This window comes from Neofelis nebulosa, chromosome 18, assembly GCF_028018385.1.
Source record: "Neofelis nebulosa isolate mNeoNeb1 chromosome 18, mNeoNeb1.pri, whole genome shotgun sequence".
NCBI classification, from domain to species: domain Eukaryota; kingdom Metazoa; phylum Chordata; class Mammalia; order Carnivora; family Felidae; genus Neofelis; species Neofelis nebulosa.
The window spans coordinates 29,812,118-29,829,060 of record NC_080799.1 but is presented as its reverse complement, the minus strand read 5'-3'; the positions used below and the strand labels follow the sequence as shown (position 1 = coordinate 29,829,060).

General features: G+C 41.6%; 1 protein-coding gene and 1 long non-coding RNA gene across 6 annotated transcripts in view; one reads left to right on the top strand and one right to left on the bottom strand.

Moving 5' to 3' along the window:
- IQCK (IQ motif containing K) overlaps nt 1-16,943 on the top strand; it is a 126,754-nt gene that overhangs the window by 95,201 nt on the left and 14,610 nt on the right. The window lies entirely within an intron of this gene.
- LOC131500602 (uncharacterized) lies at nt 1,758-4,498 on the bottom strand. Its single transcript, XR_009256378.1, has 2 exons — nt 4,441-4,498; nt 1,758-2,011 (listed from the first exon to the last, which is right to left on the bottom strand). It is a non-coding gene; the product is annotated as an uncharacterized LOC131500602 (long non-coding RNA).

The following is a 16,943-nucleotide window of genomic DNA, read 5'->3' as shown; positions in this document are numbered from 1 at the left end:
AAGCAGGCTCCAGACTCCAAGCTATCAGCACAGAGCCGGATGTGGGACTCGAACCAACGAGCCATGAGATCATGACCCAAGACGAAGTCTGACGCTTAACCGACTGAGCCACCCAGACTCCCCAAGCTGAATCATTCCTTACACTCAGGCAGTATAGAGTTACTTCCTGTTTTAAACCTTATGAATTAGGGTAGTGTGGCAGTTTGGATAATAAATCCCCCCAACCAAGGTGACACTATCATTAGACCCCAAAGACCTCTGATGAAGCAATTTATGTTAGACACATGCTAGTTCTCCTTTAGACTTGCAGTAAAGAAAAAAAATGGAATGACTGCAAATAAAAACAGTTCTTCAACTTTATCTAAAAAACGCACAAACTGATCTATGTACAAATCCAATAAACATATGTAATATATTTTTTGAGTGCATGCCATATTATCCATATTATGTTCTGGTATTTATAGTATGAATAAATTTTGCCAAGTTCATTTCTTAGAGCAACCTTGATGCAGACAGGAGGTCTGAGGGAGAATAGTGTCCGCTGTCAGGGTAGAGTTGTGGTCATATATAGCTCATCTCATGTTACACTGAGTCAGAGGCCCTCCCAAACAGGATTTTCTTCTAGGACAGAAATGGTGTGAAGTTATCCTTAAGTCTCTATCCACTGGGACAGTTGCAGGAATTATTTTTAAATGTGTGTGACAAGAATTGCAGCCAATATAATTCCAAACAAGATGCCTAAGTCATTTTTGAGATGTGGTCAAAAATCCCTTCTCAATTAATAGTGTATTTTTAGCTTTGTATATACTCAGTAATTGTTTTCAAATGTGCTTTGTAGTTGAATGGTGATATTTTATTTGGAAATCTAGGATGTAGGAAGAAAGAAGCCATAGAAATTGTTCCTATAACATCAGGTTACAGTGTGTGTGTGTGTGTGTGTGTGTGTGTGTGTGTGTGTGTTGGGGGGTGTATTTACATATATTTACATATATGTGTATGAAACATCAGATTATATTTGTGTGTGTATTCTTTATATATATGTAAGTATTCTTTAATTTTTTTCTTATGTTTATTTATTTTGAGAGAGAGTCAGAGTATGAGTGGGGGAGGGGCAGAGAGAGAGGGAGACATGAATCGCAAACAGACTCCAGGCTTTGAACCGTCAGCACAGAGCCCGATGCGGGGCTTGAACTCACAAATTGTGAGAGCATGACCTGAACTGAAGTCGGACGCTTAACCAACTGAGCCACCCAGGTGCCCCATCTAAGTGTTCTTTAAATGACTTTATCACTTCTTGTTGATATTTTAAAGAAAATGTTGGAGGAGGTTGACCTGTCAAAGGAAACAGATTATTTACTTTTCTTTGCTTACCTGTTTATTCCCTACCTCATTCCAAGAGCCATTTTCAGTAGCTTACAGAAACTTGTAATATAACATTTTTAGGTATGGTGTTACCAAATGTGGTAATTGGGTTGGGGAAAAATTAAAAGGAGAGAAAAAGTTAAGCCACAAAATGCAGTAAACAAAATACTCTAAGTCCTATACTTCCTAGAGATTTCTTAGAGACAAAGCAAAGAGGAAAATAGGATCTGTTAAATAGTTCATAGTGTCTATAAGAAAAAAGACAAGCTATTTGTTCAGGAAACACTGGGCCCTTCCCTCATACATTATGCAATGTGAATAATAACCTCAAAAATTGTCCTAAATAAATAGAACTATGGTTCTGAGCTTCCTAGAAGCCACAACAATGAAGGAAATAGGATCATTATATTGTTTATTGTGTCTTTAAGATTAAGAAGGTTCTTAGAAGCACACTTATTCCTGGAACTGAAGTTTTCCTTTCATTAAGAGGACACTGGGAAGGGCACTTGGGTGGCTCAGTCCTTTGAGCGTCTGACTTTGGCTCAGGTCATGATCTTGCAGTTTGTAAGTTTGAGTCCCTCATTGCTTGCTGTCAGTGCAGAGCCCACTTCGGATCCTCTGTCGCCCTCTTTCTCTGCCCTCCCCGCCTCTGAAAAACAAACATTAAAAAAAAAAAAAAAAAAAAAAAGAGGGCACTAGGAAAAAAACAAAGCCTGAGAGGGGTGGGAGGTGGGTAGGGACCAGATAAGTTATTTTTTTTTTCTGACTTTTAATCTAGTATTTTAAGTTTAGATTGTAATGACAAACCTTAACTATATTAGGATTGGGTTTTAAGGACAGTCTTAAGCATCTCATCTTGGCCACACCACATGCTTATGACCTTAGGATACCCCTGGAACTTAGTTTTAGAGCAGAGAATGTCTGAAACTAAGTAGTAGCTGTAGTTTATTGGGCACATACCATGTGCCAGGCACCACGCTAAGCACCTTTTGTTGCCATGTAGTCCTCACACCTGCTCTGCCACACAGAGGACATTATCTCCATTGTACAGATGAGGAAACCAGGGCTGGGAGAACATGACTCACACAAGGCCACACTGCCAGTAGGGCCCAACCAGGGATTTGAACCCAGATCTGCCTGATGCCGGGGATCCTAGGGCCATTTCATGCCATGTTGTCCAGTTACCTTAACTGGGCATGTTGGCCCAGTGCAGAGCTTCCCAACAGGGTACCAGGACCCCCAGGCTGGGCAGTGGGCAGCATCTGGCCATGCCTCCCACCCTGCCCGCTAACACTGAAATAGCCACAGGCCACTGGATAGGGAGGTGTGGAGAGAGGGGATGCTGAGTCCCTTGTCCAGAGGCTGCAGGATCTGCCAGCATGTTTTAGGAAGCCAGGGGTAAGTGGATAGGGATGAGGATGTTCTTTTCTCCCTCCTTCCAAATATCCTGCCCATCCATAGATGAGGAGCAGGGAAGGGCTTCGCCACCAAAGAGGATATCCGGGTACAGAGAACACGAGCCTGTGACCCAGGAGGTGGGTTCTGGCATTAGCTGTAGCCCTTTGTAACTAATGAACATAATTGATCACCTAACAATGATATATGTTAAAATAATCAATGGCTTATTTTCCAGAGGCAGTTACTATTGAGGGTGTCTACCCATAGGGTTTCTTCATCTATCTACGTATAAATATATGCACATATATATTTATAAACATGGAAACATATTATAAATGCTGTAGTGCAATGTGCTTTTTCTTTCACTTGGTAGTATATCATAGACATCTTTTCATGCTAAAAGTTTTAATAAAAATTTCATTGTGTAGCGAGGGGTTTTTCTACATCATCAAATAATTCTCTGACACCAGCTAGGTTGGAGAATTCAACTCAATTCTGATACTTGTCTACCCAGAGGTAGCATCCGTTCTCACAGGTTAAGGGCTCAGACCCACAGGACTGTCCCCACCGCAGACAATCCCAAATCCAGGTTGTTACCTGCTCTTCCGACTGACCGGCTGCTGTCGGGAGCTTCCCACAACCCCCTCCTTGGGTTTAATTAATTTGCTGGTGCAGCTCACAGAACTCAGGAAACTACCCACTAGATTACTGGTTTATTACAGAGGTTACATTAAAGGATACGAATCAGCAGCCAGATGGAGAGATAAAAGGGAGAGAGAGAGAGGTCCTGAACAGAGAGGCTTCTGTCCTCGTGGGGCTTAGGGCCTGGCATGAAGGCACGGGGAATTGTTCTGGTATCCCCATCTGGAAGTCTCTGAACCCTGTCCTTTGGGTTTTTATGGAGGCTTCATTACATAGGCCTGATTGATTTAATCATTGGCCAATGGTGCCAGATTCAACCTCCAGCCCCCCACCCCATCCCGGAAGCCTGGGCGGTGGGACGGAAAGTTTCTAACCCTCTAATCACATGGTTGGTTTTCCCCGGCAACCAGCCCCCATCCTAACTTGGATCCAAAAGTCACTTTATCAACATAAAAAATGACACCTTTAGCTTTTCTTCACTTGGGAAATTCCAAGGGTTTTTAGGAGCTGTATGCCAGAAGTGGGGACAAAGGCAAATATATATTTCTTATTATAAATCACAGTATCACACAGGCCAATATATATAGATCTATCTCATTATTTTTTTGTGGATCCATAAAAATGGTAAACAGTCTGTACCATGCTTTTAAAAAAACAATCCCTATAAATGAATATTCAGCCTATAATGTGAACAATGCTTCCATAGATATTTTTGTAGATTTGTCCTTGCTTACTCATAGAAGTATTCTATAGGATAAAGTCCTAGGAATGAAATTGCTGGTTCAAAGGACTTGCATGTACTACGTTTAGACAGCGATTGCCATGTTGTCATCCAAAATTGTTGCTTCCATTTGCACTTAATGCCACCAACCCGCTTTGGAACTGTTGATGGGTGATGTGATCTTGGTGTTTCATTTTCCCTGCTTGTAAAATGAGAATGATTATTGCCTTGAGAGTAATTCTAAATGAAGTCATTGCTTTGATAATACACTTACTCTTTAAGAAGAAATATATCAGTAACTCTAAGGTGTCACTTACATCTTAATTTTTTCTCTCATATGTCCTCAAACTTTATTCCTTCTCCATTTGAACCTGCAAAAGAAATAAAAATTTGATTAAAAGAAATCTAGGGACTTCATGCCTCGATATTACTTTCATCGGTTCTAATTTAAGACTCACCCGTGGGTGGAGACGTTTGGATGACATCAACTTTCGTACATATTTTTTCATTAAAAATGTGCACACGTCTGCATAGCTAGGACTGCCTTCTTTTGAAATGCTCAAAGATCCCCTACTGTTCTGCTGAAATTAAAAAGTAAATCAAAGAGGGTTTCCTTTTTTTGAAATGCTCTGGGTGCCATGGGGCACCTGGGTGGCTCAGTCGATTGAGTGATTGAGCATCTGACTCTTTTTTTTTTTTTTTTAATTTTTTTTTTCAACGTTTTTTATTTTTATTTTTGGGACAGAGAGAGACAGAGCATGAACGGGGGAGGGGCAGAGAGAGAGGGAGACACAGAATCGGAAACAGGCTCCAGGCTCCGAGCCATCAGCCCAGAGCCTGACGCGGGGCTCGAACTCACGGACCGGACCGCGAGATCGTGACCTGGCTGAAGTCGGACGCTTAACCGACTGCGCCACCCAGGCGCCCCAAGAGCATCTGACTCTTGATTTTGGCTGAGGTCACAGTCCAGGGTCATGGGATGGAGCCCTGCATCGGGGTCTGCACTGGGCTCTGTACTGAGTATGGAGCCTGCTTGAGATTCTTTCTCTCTACCTCTGCCCCTTTCCCCCACTTGCAGTATCTCTAAAAAATGAATAAGTAAATAAAAATTAAAGTGCTTTGCCCCACAAGTTCAAGATCCCAAATTTAAGTTTATGTAAATGGATGCTTCCAACCTCCTTAGCTTCATTCCTTCATCTGATTGTTCAGTATTCTTCTTTGAAGTTATATAGATGCAGAGTGCTTTTGTAGGATTTGGATAAATCCACCAACTTCTGGAGATCTCTCAGAACCAGATTGGATTAAGTTTCCCATTTATCAACTGTATAACCTTGTGCAGGTTGCATAATCTCTGTCACTGACTCAGTTGGCACGGCAATAAAGTGGAAATACTGATATTAGCAACAACCCCATAGAATTTTGGGAAGATTAAATGAACTGGAATAGTGCTTGGCTCATAATAATAAGATCAATAAATGATTAGTAATATGTGGGTAATACATGTTGTTACTAAGAATATTGCTTTGGTGGAGGGGAACATCTAGATGGCTCAGTTGGTCAAGCATACAACTCTTGATTTTGGCTCAGGTCATGATCACATGGTTCATGGGTTCGAGCCCTGCATCAGACTCTGCGCTGAGAGCACAGACCCTACTTGGAATTCTCTCTCTCCTCTCTCTCTGCCCCTCCCCTACTTGCTCTCTTTCTGTCTCTCAAAATCAATGAATAGATATTAAAAAAAAAAAAAAAGGATATTGGCTTTGGGGGTCTGACAGACCGGGGTCCTGCCCCTTTTCATCAATGAGGTCAGGGGCAAGTTGCTCGTCCTCTCAAGGCACAGTTTGCTCCTCTGTTATAACGGGGACAATTAGGGCCTGTTGCAGAGGGCTCCTGTGAGGATTAAGTAAGATTAAATACCATTGTATGCTATTAAATAGACCCCTAGTCCAAAGTGAATACCTGGTGGCTGGTTTTAGTAATATTTTTTTAAACTGTCAAGAAATATGTATAAATTTTTTTAAATGTCTTTTTATTTATTTTTGAGAGAGAGAAAGAGGGCGAGCGTGAGTGGGGGAGGGACAGAGATTGAGGGAGACACAGAATCAGAGGCAGGCTCCAGGTTCTGAGCTGTCAGCACAGAGCCCAACGTGGGGCCCAAATTCATGAACCTTGAGATCATGACATGAGCCAAAGCTGAACGCTTACCCGACTGATCCACCCAGGCACCCCTAAAATTTTTATTCCAAGTAATTTACTGATAGCAGTGGTTCTCAATCCTGGCTGCAGATTAGCAACCCCTGGGAGAAATTTATAAGGATACATCAGGCTAGAGGCCAGAGAAAGTGATTACACGGATCTATTCTTAGTAGAGAATGTGTTGTAACCGCATCAGCAAAATCCTAATATCGTGGTGGACAAGCTGCAAGGTCCCAGCAACAGTGATAGGTTTTGGATTCAAAGTCTTCCTTTTGAGGCTCTTCTCACTAATGCAATTTCATTTGGATTAAAATTCAGGGAATCTGAATTCCTGGCCCATCTGTGCAATTTACCAAGTAGATGGACTTTGCTTTCTCCTTTGAAAAATGGAAAGAGTAAACCAGGAAATCTCTCTAAACAAGAATTCCAACTGGTGTTGCCATAGAATCGCCTGCCCCCTGGGCAAGAGGCCTATTGCAGAGCAAACATAGACCTTGGAAAACTTGTGGTTGTCTTGGTGGTGATTGATGGGCTTGGGGGGTTGGTCTCAACACTGAGGGCAAGAACAAAAAGATGGTGAACATTCTAGGCTTTTGTTGGGGAGAGTAGTGTGGGATAGCTGAGGGCCAGAGAGTAACTGGGGAGGTTTAGATGTTGAGGTGGCTTAGAGGAAAGGGTGGATTGCGTATTTGGCCATTTAGGAGAGATTGTGGGGAAGGAGCAGGGATGTTTAAAGGAGATTTTTGTTCAATCATATATTAGAAGAATGGGAAGCATATACCCTAGACTGAGGGCCTTTCCTATCACCATATTTGGGTCTGTCACACCCAGGGGTGACTCTGAATGAAAGTTGGAGCTAATGAAGGGAAGGCAATGGGAAGTTGCTCCTGCTGTGTGGTGTCCCAGCCTGGAGGGTAGTGTTGCCTGTGTCCTTAACTGCCAAACCTTGGCTGTCTGCAAAGATCCATGGTCCTCATGAGAGCTCAATTTATTGAAGGCCTACTATGTGCTGGGCACCTTACATATATTATTTCTGATTAATCTTCATGACAAATTCTATTAATACATACTATTATTACCCTATCTTTCAGGGGAGGAAACTGTCCCAAAGGTTAAGTCACTCACCTTTGGTCACACAGGCCAATAAGTGGCAGAGCTGAGGAAATTTAGAACTTTCCACAATTTCATACTGCCTTGCTGTTCTCACAGCCTTCCTTTCAGCCAGTCCACGGACTGGTAGGCTGAGGGAGAGGTCTGGAATTCATGGTGTCCAAAGGCTCAAAAAGAGCCCAATACAGAATTGAAGTCCACACCTTGAAAAGGATTGAAGGATGTATGCCTGCCCCAACATGGACAAACCTTGAAAGCGTTAATGCAAAGTGCAAATAGCCAGACACCAAAGAGACCACATATTATATGATTTCATTTGTATGAAATGTCCAGAATAGGCAAATCTGCAGAGACAGAAAGTAGATCAGGGGTTGCCTAGAGCTGGGGGAATGGAGGGCAATAGCTAAAGGGTACGGGGTTTCATTTTTGGGGTGAGGAAGTATAAAATCGATTGTGGTGATGACTCCACACATCTGTGACGATACTGAACTATTGAGTTTTCATGCGCTTTAAATGGGTGGATTGTATGGTATGTGAATTATGTTTCAATAAAGCTGCTACAAAAAAAATGTAATTGAAGACACGGACCACTTTACACCCAATAGGATGAATACTATCAAAAAGCCCCCAGAAGATAATAAGTGTTTGTGAGGATGTAGAGAATTGGCATCCTAGTGCACTGTTGGTAGGAATGTAAAATGGTATAGCCAAAGTGGTTCCTTTAAAAAATCTTAAGAGGAGGGAGCTCCTGGGTGGCTCAGTTGGTTGAGCATCCAACTTCAGCTCAGGTCATGATCTCACTGCTTGTGAGTTCAAACCCCACGTTGGGCTCTGTGCTGACAGCTCGGAGTCTGGAGCCTGCTTCAGATTCTGTGTCTTCCTCTCTCCCAATGTGCCCCTCCCCTGCTCATACTCTGTCTCTCTCCCTCTCAAAAATACATAAACATTAAAATACTTTTAAAAATTAAAAATAAGGGGCGCCTGGGTGGCGCAGTCGGTTAAGCGTCCGACTTCAGCCAGGTCACGATCTCGCAGTCCGTGAGTTTGAGCCCCGCGTCAGGCTCTGGGCTGATGGCTCGGAGCCTGGAGCCTGTTTCCGATTCTGTGTCTCCCTCTCTCTCTGCCCCTCCCCCGTTCATGCTCTGTCTCTCTCTGTCCCAAAAATAAATTAAAAACGTTGAAAAAAAAATTAAAAAAAAAAATAAAATTAAAAATAAAATAAAAAATTTTTAAATTTTCTTTGACTATATGATACACATAACTTAGCCACTAATAATTTTTTCAAGTGTTTAATTCCTTTGAATCACCCAGGATTTTAAAGATTTATTTTGTTTATTGTCCCTGTAACCATGCAGTGTAAATTCTGTAGTAGCAGAGGCTTTCTTTTTCCTTCCTGTTTTGTTCACTACTGTATCCCCAGCATCTAGAACAACGCACAGCACATGGTAGATGCTCAAGAAATATTTGTTGATTAATGAATGGATCTGTGTTTCATAACCCCCCTCCCAAATTATCTAGCGTAGTGAACACTCCAAGGACAAGTAAATGGAGCTGTTTCTAAGCAAACAAACACACAAACAAACGGGAGACATAATGCTTACACAAAAAGAAAAGTCTACTAGAATATAACCCCAAAATGCTACTAGTGATTATTTCTTTTTTAAAAACTTTATTTAGGGGCGCCTGGGTGGCGTAGTCGGTTAAGCGTCCGACTTCAGCCAGGTCACGATCTCGCGGTCCGTGAGTTCGAGCCCCGCGTCAGGCTCTGGGCTGACGGCTCGGAGCCTGGAGCCTGTTTCCGATTCTGTGTCTCCCTCTCTCTCTGCCCCTCCCCCGTTCATGCTCTGTCTCTCTCTGTCCCAAAAATAAATAAAAAACATTGAAAAAAATTAAAAAAAATAAAAATAAAAATAAAAACTTTATTTATTTTTTTTACTAATCTCTACACCCAACGTGGGGCTCAAACTCACAATGCTGAGATCAAGAGTCACATGCTTCGTCACCTGAGCCAGCCAGGTGCCACTATATAGTGATTATTTCTAAGTGGTAGTAATGCTGGTGATTGATGGGTTGATTGATTACTGCCTGTTTTAGTTTTTTTCTAAAATAGAAATGCAGGTGGGGGCGCCTGGGTGGCGCAGTCGGTTAAGCGTCCGACTTCAGCCAGGTCACGATCTCGCGGTCCGTGAGTTCGAGCCCCGCGTCGGGCTCTGGGCCGATGGCTCAGAGCCTGGAGCCTGGAGCCTGTTTCCGATTCTGTGTCTCCCTCTCTCTCTGCCCCTCCCCCGTTCATGCTCTGTCTCTCTCTGCCCCAAAAATAAATAAAAAACGTTGGAAAAAAAAAAATTTAAAAAAAAAAAGAAATGCAGGTGATTATTTTCCTTTTTTGATTATTTATGTTTTCTAGAATAATAGCAAAGGTTATCGACTGTGTGCTTACTATGAGGCAAGCACTGTTCCATGTGCTTCCCTAGCAGTGACTCAGTCTTCAGAGCAGCATGAAGCAGGTACTTCTGTGGTGTCCATTTTATAGATGAAGAAACTGGGGCACAGAGAGGTTGAACAATGTACCCAGAGCCTCAACAGCAAAGAAGTAGCAGAGCCAGGCAGCTTGATTCCAGAGTCCTTCCTCTTCCCCACCTCATTAAGCTGCAATGTACAGATGTTATTTATGGAGTTAAAATGCTCAGGAGAAATCTCTTGGTGTTTGGTTTCATACAAAATCCATCAGGATCCAACCTCTGATTAAACTGCCAAGGGCAAGAAGCTCATGTCCCTTTACGCCTGTTAGCCTGGTTTAAAGGGCAGTGGTCCCACCCGCCTAATTGTCCCACTCCACTCTGTGAGCACCAGTCCAGCCCTGTTGACTCATGGTATTCGCCTTAGGATCTAAATTTAGGATCTGAGTAGCTGAAGTGTCTTGCCAATTTCCAGATTCAACTCTCATTAGTCCAGGACATGGAAAATTTTCAAGGTAAAGAGCTCTGGAAGGTAGCTGTCAAGAAGGGCAGGCTGATTCCTTTTACACAGATTTAAAAATTGTCCCTTTATCGAAGTAATACATTCTCATGATGAAAATGCAGAAAAGCATCAAGAGATCAGAAAAAGTTACCCAGCAAGACTGTCACCGATGATACTCTGGTATATAGAAAAACGTTTGAAAGGTGCCTTATTTTGTCCCATCCGAGTAGGAGGGAGGCAGCAGAAACTGAGTCCTGTGTAATGTCCTCCTGTTACCATGCACATTGGAGTTGCCCTCATTTGCTTTTCATGTCATCTAAAGACTTGTCTCTTAAGAGGTTTCAAAGTGACCGCTGAAGCTGTTCAGAGAGAGCAGCTAATGATAGCAGAAAAAGTCCGGGCTTTGGAGTCCCCAAATCTACCTTCAAACCTGCTCGGAAGCTTCCTAACTGTGTGTCTTTGAGCAAGGCACTTACCCTTTCTCATCTTCCATCTTTTAACTGTAAAATGAGATGAACACCCCTTTAAAAGTCCAACTGAGAGGTTATTTGAGTTAAAAGACTTGACCTAAGGCCTACCTGTGGATTGTCACTGGCTGTGTGACCTTGAGCAAGTTATTGAACCTCTCTATGCTTTAGTTTCTTCATCTGTACAATGGAAATAATAGAAGGACTCCCCTCACTGGATCCTTGAGAGACCTGTATGAGACAATCCATATAACATGCTTAGTTCAATGCCTCATACACTTTAGGTGCTCAGTAATGATCAGTGACTACTGTAAACCAAACAATTTTTGAAGCATGTTGGAGCCATTTTCCCACTGTGGATGGTGAAATCAATTAGTGGGTTGCCACCTGCATTTAAAAAACAAAAGAGTAGACCTAGAAGATATTAGTGTGTATTGCTTATAGTAAGAGAAATGCTCTTCCTATATCTTATCTTTCATCAGTGAAAGTTTTGTGTACTGTAAAAATGATGTAAATTGCATCCCCCTTCCCTTTTTTTAAACATTTATTTATTTAAGTAATCTCTACTCCTAACATGGGGCTTGAACTCATGACCTTGAGATCAAGAGTTGCATGCTCTTCCAACTGAGCCAGCCAGGTGCCCCATGTAAATTGTATTTAACTTTTTTTTTTCTTTTAGAGAGAGAAAGAGAGAGCATGCAAGTGGGGGAGAGGGGCAGAGGGAGAGAGAGAGAGAATTCCAAGCAGGTTCCAGGCTCAGCACCTTGATCCCATGACCCTGGGATCATGACCTTGGCAGAAACCAAGAGTCAGATGCTCAACTGACTGAGCCACCCAGGTGCCCCTAAGTTGTATTTATTGTAGGTGGCAGTTTGTGAGTATGGAAGACACTGGCTTAGAGCAGATAAACTTGGGTCCTCTGATCTTAGATTTAACCTGAATTTGCCAAAGTGGTATATCTCTGGCCTACAAAACCAAGGTAGCTCTAGGAAATAGCCATATTAAATGTACTTTTGCATCTTCTGTAAAAAAGTTTCAGTCAAACTCCATTAAATCCTTCTACAAAAATAAACCATCAGAAGTGCCTAGTTGGTTCATTTGGTTAAGTGTCCAACTCTTGATTTTGGTTCAGGTTACAATCTCACAGTTCATGGAATCCAGCCCCAAGATGGGCTCTACACTGACAGCTCAGAGCCTGCTTGGGATTCTCTATCTCCCTCTCTCTCTCTCTCTGCCCCTCCCCTGCTTCCTCGCTTTCTCTCTCAAATAAGTAAACATTAAAAAAAATCCTCGTATGAGAAAAGTTATCCAGCAGATAGTGCCAGGAAAAATGTTGCTTCCCTTGAGGAAATAGTTTGCTTCTTCCCTAACTTTCCCTGTTTACCTTGTCTGCCAGGAACCTCAGAGTTCATTTCAAAGCTCTTGTATAACAGCTTATTGGCTCTTCTGGTTAAGCGTATCTGTTTCTCTTCAGACTTGGTTTTCTTTCTTTTTCTTTTTTTTCCTTCCACTTTTATTACTATATTTTGTTGTGAATTATCTCAATTCCTTTTAGGGAGAAAGCAAGATATAAATATATTCAGAAAGAAAACAGGCATCTGCCTTGTTTACAACACAGAGGCTGTGAATCTCACATGAGATAATGTATGCGAAAGAACATTAAACACTGAGAAGCCTGGTCCAGGGGGAGTTGTCATTACAGTGTATCCAACTCTTGCAGAGGTGTGAAGTTTTATCAGCTTTGTAGAAAAGAAGAATTCTGTTGGTCTTTGTTTTAGCGAATTTTTTAAAGTAACTTTCTTCTTAACTGATTATAAAAGGAATAATTGCAAAAAGAAGTAATAATTGCCCTTTGTGGAAAAATTGAACAAAAAAAGTTGGTCATTGTAGGTCTCACCACCCAGAGATGACCACTACTGAAATAGCTTTATTTTTTTAAACAGCTTTATTGATATATATTTCATATGTCATACAATTCAAAGCATACAAATCAGTGGCTTTTAGTATATTCACAAAATTTGCAACCATGACTGCCATCAGTTTTAGCATATTTTCATCACCTCGCAAAGAAACCCTATTCCCCTTACCCATAACTCCCCAAGACCCCCATTCCTCCCAGCCCCAGCCAATCACTAGTCTCCTTTCTGTCTCTATAGAGTTGTCTTTGTGACTGGTTTGTTTCACTTAGGACAATGCTTTCAAGGTCCATCCATGTCGTAGCATTTATGTATACTTCATTTCTTTTTATGGCTTGTATCAGTCAGCTTAGGCTGACATCACAACACACCACAGACTAGCTGGTGTAAGCGACAGACATTTATTTTCCCACAGTGCTGGAGGCCAGAAGTCTGAGGTCAGAGTGCAAACATGGTCAGGTTCCAGTGAGAGCTCTTCTCCAGGCTTCCAGAAGCTGCCTTCTAGCTAAGATCCTCAAGCAGGGGAGGGAGAGCTCTGGTATCTCTTCTTCTTCTTATGAGGGTGCCAGTTCTATGGGATTAGGGCTCCACCCTTAAGACCTCATTAACCTTAATTGCTTCCTTAAAGGCCCTATCTCCAATACAGTCACTTGAGAGGATTAGGATTTTAGCATGTGAATTTGAGGGGGGGACACAATTCAGCTCATAACATGGCTGAATATATCCCATGGTGTGGACATATCACATCTCATCCATCTAGTCACCTGTTGATGGATGTTGAGTTATTTTTGGCTATTTTCTATAATGCTTCCACGAACGTTCATGTACCAGTTTTATGTGAAGATGTATTTTCAATCCTCTTGGGTGTGTACATAGGAGTGGAATTGCTGGGTCATATGGTAACTCTAGGTTCAACTGTTTGAGGAACTGCAAAACTGTTTTCAGAGTGGCTAAACCATTTTACATTCCCACCAGCAGTGAAGGAGAGTTCCAATTTCTGCCCATCCTTGCTAACACTTGTTATTATCTGTCTGTTGGATTATAGCCATCCTGGTGGATGTGAAGTGGTATCCCATTGTGGTTTGATTTATGCTTCCCTGATGCCTAATGAGGTTGAGCATCTTTTCATGTGCTTACTGGCCATTTGTATATCTTCTTTGGAGGAATGTCTATTCAGATCCTTTGCCTTTTTTAATTGGACTATCATTTTGTTGTTGAGTTATGAGAGTTCCTTGTATATTCTAGACACAAGTTTCTTATCAGATATATAATTTGCAGTTTTGTGGGCTGTCTTTTCACTTTCTTGGTGTCTTGACGCGCAAGAGTTTTTAATTTTGGTGATGTCCAATTTATTTTTTCAATTGTCGCATGTGTTCTTGGTATCCTATCTAAGAAACCATTGCCTAATCCAAGGTCATGAAGATTTGTTTATTTTTTTTCTAAGAGTTGTATGATTCAAGTGCTTTCATTTAAGTCTTTGACCTATTTTGAGTTATTTTTTTTTAAACTTTATTTATTTTGGGGCGCCTGGGTGGCTCAGTCGGTTAAGCGGCCGACTTCGGCTCAGGTCACGATCTCGCGGTCCGTGAGTTCGAGCCCCACGTCGGGCTCTGTGCTGACAGCTCAGAGCCTGGAGCCTGTTTCACATTCTGTGTCTCCCTCTCTCTGACCCTCCCTTGTTCATGCTCTGTCTCTCCCTGTCTTAAAAATAAATAAAACGTTAAAACATTAACTTTAAAAAAAAAAAAAAAAAAAGATAAACTTTATTTATTTTAAGAGGGAGACAGAGAGCACATGAGCTTGCACAAGCAGAGGAAGGGCAGAGAGACATAGAGAGAGAGAATCCCATGCAGGCTCCTCGGTCAGCACAGAAGAACCTCACACAGGGCTCAATCTCACGAACAGTAAGATCATGACCTGAGCCAAAATCAGTAGTTGGATGCTTAACCGACTGAGCCACCCAGGTGACCTGAGTTAATTTTTGTATATGGCATAAGGTAAGAGTCTAACTCCATTCTTTTGCATGTGGATATCCAGGCATCCAGCAACATCTGTTGAAGAGACTCCTCTTTCCCTAGTGAAATGATGTTGGCACCCTTGTTACAAATCAGTTGAACATGAATGTAAGGGTTTATCTCTGGACTTTTAATTCCATTTTATATATGTCTATCCTTATGCTAGTACCACAAAGTCTCAATTACTATAACTGTATAATAAGTTTTAATTCAGGAAATTTGAATCCTCCAGCCTTCTTTATTTCAAGATTGTTTTGGCAATTCTTGGACCTTTGAATTTCCAATTGTCGTCTTTATTGCCAATGTTTTTGAAAATGCAACTCTAGCTTTAACTTTATGTCAATGAAATCATCACCCATAACAATTATCTTCATGTGTCCCTAACTCTACATTGTAAACATCCTTCTATATTATAAACTCATTTTACATATGCGTAGTACATAATTTAGTTATCTTCCTATCAGACACTTCTTTCTGAACTTCATCATTATAAGTATTGCCTCCATGGCTGCCTTCGTTCCTAAGAGAGTTTAATTTTATTTGTGAAGCTATTAAAGATATTTTTACATACTGAAAACATTAATCTTTTAACTCAAACTTTGAGGTGATTTCCCTAAAAGTAGTAGAATGGTCACAAAAAAGAGTCAAATCCCACATTTGCAGCTTAGAAAAGTCACTAATCTTTCTGAGCCACAGTGTTCTCATCTGACACATGCAGATAGTAATAATAATAGAGCTGTTTTGAAGGGCGCCTGGGTTGCTCGGTGGGTTAAGTGTCTGACTGTTGGTTTCGGCTCAGGTCATGATCTCACGGTTTGTGAGATCGAATCCTGCATCGGGCTCTAAGCTGACAGCTTGGAGCCTGTTTGGGATTCTCTCTCTCCCTCTCTCTCTGCCCCCCACCCCCGAAAATAAATAAACTTTAAAAAAAATAGAGCTGTTTTAAAGATTAAAGGAATGTATAGTCTAGCACACACGACCCAATAAATAGTACTTATAATAATCATCATTCTTATTTTCATCATTGTTGTTACTGTTGCTAGCTATATTAGAAGTTGCAACAGGTAGCAGAAATGGAGATGGTGGGCTGGCATTCAGGTCTTTCTTATCAGCCTGGGAATTGCAGTCATAATAAGTGGACATTAGTGACTCCTGGCTGGCCCAGCTGATGGAGCACACTACTCTTGATATCGGGGTTGTGAGTCTGAGCCCCATGTTTGGTATAGGGATTACTTTAAAAAATAAAAAAAAAAATTTTTAAAGAATATATTTAAAAAAATGAGTAGACGTTAACTATTTCTCACATTGACCAAAGAACAGTTTTTTTTTAATTAAAAAAATTTTTTTAACGTATATTTATTTTTGAGACAGAGAGAGACAGAGCATGAACGGGGGAGGGTCAGAGAGAGGGAGACACTGAATCTGAAACAGGCTCCAGGCTCTGAGCTGTCAGCACAGAGCCTGACATGGGGCTTGAACTCACGGACCGCGAGATCATGACCTGAGCCGAAGTCGGACGCCCGACCGACTGAGCCACCCAGGCACCCCAAGAACAGTGTTTTAATATCATGCACCAAATAGATGTCTTCATTCCTAAATCTTTGTATGTATTTAAGGTTAGTTTCTTAGAATCGTTTCTTAGCAATGGCTGTGAGATGGTTTAATTCCATTTGTGTAGCTATGGAAGATATTGTTTACATATTGAAAACCCTTATCTTTTCATTAAAGCATAGATTAGCTCTGAGGGAGCAATGGCTGTGTCTGGCCTGTTTACGATTTAGGTCTAGCATCGACAAACACACAGTAGATGCTGACACAGGAATGCCAGAAGGAAAGCAGGAGGCCCCCAACATATTTTGCTGCTTTGGATTACGTTGTGGCAGCAGCAGGGGCTAAAGGGGCTTAAGGTAGGAAACCAAGGACACACTAGTTTGAGTCACAATACGAACCACCATTTATTATGTGCTTGTTGCGTCCGTTGTGTGTTGGTCATTCTTCTGGTGGATTTTTATATGCGATCTCAGTTAATATATTTAAATGTCAAGATTACCTGTGTAGTGAGATCCATGGGGAGCCCAATGTTATAGGCAAGGAAACAGAAGCTTCAAGAGGATTAATGACTGGGCCTAGGGGGTACTGATAAGTAAGTGCTGGG